We start from the raw sequence: 4820 nt of genomic DNA on the forward strand, positions 1-4820 counted from the left end.
TTTTATTAAGATAAAACCTTACCTGTATAGAGTACTTGCTATGTTTTTAAGAATTGCATAATAGGGGCGCCTGGGTGGCTAAGTGTGTCAAAGTCTCTGCCTTCGGCTCAGGTCACGATCCCAGCGTCCTGGGAGCAAGCCCATCGGGCTCTCTGCTCAGCGGGGAGTCTGCTTCCCCCCTCTCTCTGCCTGCCTCTCTGCCTACTTGTGATCTCTGTCAAATAAATAAATGCAATCTTAAAAAAAAAAAAAAAAAAGAGGGGCGCCTGGGTGGCTCAGTGGATTAAGCCGCTGCCTTCGGCTCAGGTCATGATCCCAGGGTCCTGGGATCGAGCCCTGCATCGGGCTCTCTGCTCAGCAGGAGCCTGCTTCTTCCTCTCTCTCTCTGCCTGCCTCTTTGCCTACTTGTGATCTCTCTCTGTCAAATAAATAAAATTAAAAAAAAAAAAAGAATTGCATAATAGTGGATGCTCAGTAAGTGCTGACTGACTGACTGACTGAATGAATGAATGTTTTCAAAGGAGAAAAAATAGTGGACTGTTTCTTTGACTGGGGAATTCATTCTATGAGGCTAGGTGCTCCCTAAAGCAAAGGTAGCCCTGAATCTCCCTGTTATGTTGAGGGGAGCTTCAGGGCAGGCCAGGGCTTGGAGAAGACTGCCCCAAGTCATTCTGGTGGACGCCAGGGCCTTTTTCCTGCTCTGACTTGTGAAAAACTAGAGGTAAAAAGAGTGAGTTGGTGCCACCTGGAGGGTGAGAGTAGGCACCTCAGGGGAAGGCAAGAAAAATTAGAACAAAGCACTTCTTTTAGTTCAGGCGCACAGGTGGGGTGGTGGTGGTAAGAATGTACCCTAAAAATAATCTGCTTTTGGGACACCTGGGTGGCTCAGTGGGTTAAAGCCCCTGCCTTCTGCTCAGGTCATGATCCCAGGACCCTGGGATCGAGCCTCGCATCAGGCTCTCTGCTCAGCAGGGAGCTGCTTCCTCCTCTCTCTCTCTCTCTCTCTCTCTCTCTCTCTCTGCCTCTCTGCCTACTTGTGATCTCTGTCTGTCAAATAAATAAATAAAATCTTAAAAAAAAAAATCTCCAGGGGCACCTGGGTGGCTCAGTCATTAAGTGTCTGCCTTTGGCTTAGGTCATGATCCCAGGGTCCTGGGATCGAGCCCCGCATCGGGCTCCCTGCTTGGCAAGAAGCCTGCTTCTCCCTCTCCCTCTGCTTGTGTTTCCTCGCTGTCTCTCTCTCTCTGTCAAATAAATAAACAAAAAATCTTTTTAAAAAAATCCCTGCTTTTTCAAAATTAAATAATTATTGAGCTATTTATAGAGTCATGAGCAGTTGTAAGAAATAATACAAAGAAATGCCATGTATCCTTTACCTAATTTCCCCCAATGGTAACATCTTGTAAAACTACAGTACACAGGACACCTGGGTGATACAGTTGGTTTCGGCTCAGGTTGTGGTCTTGGAGTCATGGGATCAAGCCCCCAGGTTGGGCTCAGTGCGGAGTCTGTGTGAGATTCTCTCTTCCTCTGTCCCTCCCACCCATTTTCTCTCTCTCTCTCTCTCTCAAATAAATAAATCTTTTAAAAAAACTATAGTCTATAGATCAATTGAATAGAATCTAGAGTCCAGAAATAAACCCACACATTACTATCAATTGATTTTTGACAAAGGTAACAATACAATTCAATGGGTGATAGAATAGTCTTTTTGACAAATGGTGCTGGGATAACTGGATATCCAGATGCAAAAAGATGAAGCTGGACCCCTACCTCACACCATATACAAAAACTAAAATGGGCCAAAGACCTAAAATGTAAGAGGTAAAACTATAAAACTCTTCGGAAAAAAAAAAAATCCTATCTAGAATAGGATAAATCTAGGATAAATCTTCATGACCTTGGCTTAAGGAATAATTTCTTATATACGGACACCAAAAGAACAAGCAGTAAAAGAAAAAATAGATAAATTGGACCACATCAAAATTTTAAAAAAGCTTTTCTTCTTTGAAGGACACTATTAAAAAAAGTGAAAAGACAACCCAAAGAATGGAAGAAAATATTTGCAAGTCATATGTCTAATAAGGATCTAGTACCCAGAATATATAAAGAAATCTTACAATTCTACAATTTAAAAAAACCCCAATTTTAAAGCAAGCAAATTCACTGAAGAATAGACAATTCTTCAAAGAAAATATACAAATGGCCTGGAAGCACCTGAAATGTCATTAACCATCAAGGAAGTACAAATCAAAACCACAAAGAGATGCCATTTCACACCCACTAGGATGGCTACAATCAAAAAGATAATAATAAGCATTAGTGAGATATGGAGAAAATTGGTGATGAATTGGTATTACTAGTAGGAATATGAAGTGGTGCCGATGCTTTAGAAAAAAGCAGTTTCTCAAAAAGTTAAACAGTTATCATATAACCCAGTATTTCTACTCCTAGGCATACACCCAAGAAAAATGAAATCATATGTCACATGAAAACATGTACACAAATGTTCATAGAAGCATTATTCATGAAAGCAAAGAAGTAGAAACAACTCAAATGTCCATAAACTAATGCATGATAAACAAAATGCGGCATATTCCCTAAAATGGAATATTATTCAGCAATAAAAAGGAATGAAGTACCGATTCATGCTATGACATGCTGAACTCTGAAAACATTATGCTAAGTGAAAGAAGCCAGACACACAAAAGGCCACATATCGTATTATTTCATTTATACGAAATATCCAGAAGAGGCAAATGCACTGAAATGGAAGTAGATTGGGAAAGGGAGGGGAGTAAGGAATGCTAATGGATACCACATTCTTTTGGGAGCAATGAAATGTTCTGGAATTAGTGGTGATGGGTACACATCTCCTTGAATATACTAAAAAACACTAAATTGTATATTTAAAAGAGTGGATTTTATGAAGTCTTATACCTCAATTTTGTAAACTAGTAAAATTAATAAAAAGTAGTATCAAAACCAGTATACGGATATTGGTACAATCTACCAATGTCATTCAGATTTTTCTAGTTTCTCTTGTACTTTCAGTATTCTGTGTTTCTATGAAGGACTTAGCAGTTATCCTGAAGAATGTATATTAACATTTAAAAATAATAAAAACCCTACAACTATATATATAACCCCACAGTTACAGTTAGAGTCGCCACCCATAATTCTCATTCTCAGAAAGGTATTGTAAAAATTGTACACTTTGGCCTCCATATAGAGTTTTACAGAATTTACATTAAGACATAAAAGGATATTTTAGCCCAATACAATTCATCAGTATTTAGCCCAATTCATCTGTATGTCACCTCTTAACATAATAATCCAAATTTCTGAGGTTCTTTTCTGCTTTTTAACCACGAGGCATATTTATTTCACCTTAATTGTGAACACTTTTACACCCTGCTTTTCTTGTTTAATGTCTCATTTATTCTAAGAAGTTTGCATTTTGCCTCCCAAGTCACCAGAAATATCCCTTTATAAAAGGTGAGAAATATTTCATCTGATATATCTACCATAATTCCCTTAACCATCCCATAATTGCTGGACATTTAGGGTGTTTCCAATTATCTTACTGCAAACTTCTGCAGTGGGCAAGTTTATTCTCTTTTGGATGATTTCCACCAGATACGGGGTGGGGTTACTGGTTAAAGATTTTGAATATCTTTCTGTGTCTTGACATTTCACCTTGGTGCAAGATCCCTCTCCCCTGCTTCTCCCTAGCCCGCAGCCTCAGCCTCCGCAAAGCAAACCCTAGAGCCTAGCCCCTCCCCTTAATTCCACTCTTCCAGCTACACTGTTACTCCCTTTTCATTTATTGGCCTCTGCCCCGCCCCCTGCCGCTCCTCTCCACCACTGGGGCTCCCGGGCTCCTTCTCGCCTGGCTTCAGGCAGACGACCCTTCCCCAGGTAAGCTGGGGCCCGACACGCATTGCAGCACTCGGCTATCCTGACTCGGGTTTGCCCAAGCCAAATGCAGTTTGGCAGGCTGGCACGCACCATCCTTACCTTAGCCTCAGGGTGTCCCGCGCAGGTGTCCAGGAAGACAAACTGTAGGTGACGTTTCTCTTTCCCCTTTCAGTCCATTCCCGCCTCCAGCGCTAGGGCGGCGCATCTAGTAGGCGCTCGATAAGTATCTAAAGTATTTTAAAAGCACATTGAAGTTTTTATGCTGGTTTTTTACTTTAGATTCCTGAAAGCTAATAAAGTACAAAACGATTTGCACCAGGATTAGATGTGACTGGGGAGTGGATGAGCAGATATGAATTATTAAAAAAAAGTTAACCCATTTCCTGCATGTAAGTTCAGTCGTTCAAGAATTGACTGAGCACCTACTATATGCCAACATGATCCACGGCAGTGAATAAAAGACAATAAAATCAATAAAGTAAAAATACAAGTAAAAATACAGTGTGTTAGATGGTGATTCGAGCTTGGAGAAAAATCAGGCAAGGTAAGGAGACTGAAAGTGAGGGCCCCCGGGAAGCTGACAATAATAACAGGTAACAATTGGGTGTCTACTGCGGGCCAGTGTGCTAGGGGCCTCACCTTCGAAAGCCCGCTTAAACTAACGCCAACATGCAGTGAGGGAGGAACCACTGTTCCCATTGCACAGATAAAGAGGACGTAAGGTGCAGAGCTGGGGGTGCACGTCAGCCCCGAGTTTGAGGCCTCCACCCTTCCCGGCGAAAACCGGGACCTACAACCTGTCCCTCCCCTGCAGGGAGAGGGTTAAAGCGTGGAGCAGCGCCGGGTCGTGCGCTTGCGCAGAGCGGAGATTGCGCTTGCGCAGAGCGCAGGGCGACGTG

At 41.9% G+C, this 4820-nt stretch overlaps 1 protein-coding gene across 2 annotated transcripts in view; it reads right to left on the minus strand.

Annotated features, from left to right (window-relative positions):
* The window catches only part of LOC123932710 (CCHC-type zinc finger nucleic acid binding protein), a 69804-nt gene extending 65662 nt beyond the window's left edge, over positions 1 to 4142 (minus strand). For both annotated transcript variants that reach the window (XM_045991261.1, XM_045991256.1), the window contains exon 1: positions 4021 to 4142. The gene's annotated coding sequence lies outside the window, so the exon portion shown is untranslated. The remainder of the gene's footprint in view (positions 1 to 4020) is intronic.
* Positions 4143 to 4820: the final 678 nt, after the last annotated feature.

The sequence above is a fragment of the Meles meles genome, chromosome 20 (genome assembly GCF_922984935.1).
Source record: "Meles meles chromosome 20, mMelMel3.1 paternal haplotype, whole genome shotgun sequence".
Lineage (NCBI taxonomy): Eukaryota > Metazoa > Chordata > Mammalia > Carnivora > Mustelidae > Meles > Meles meles.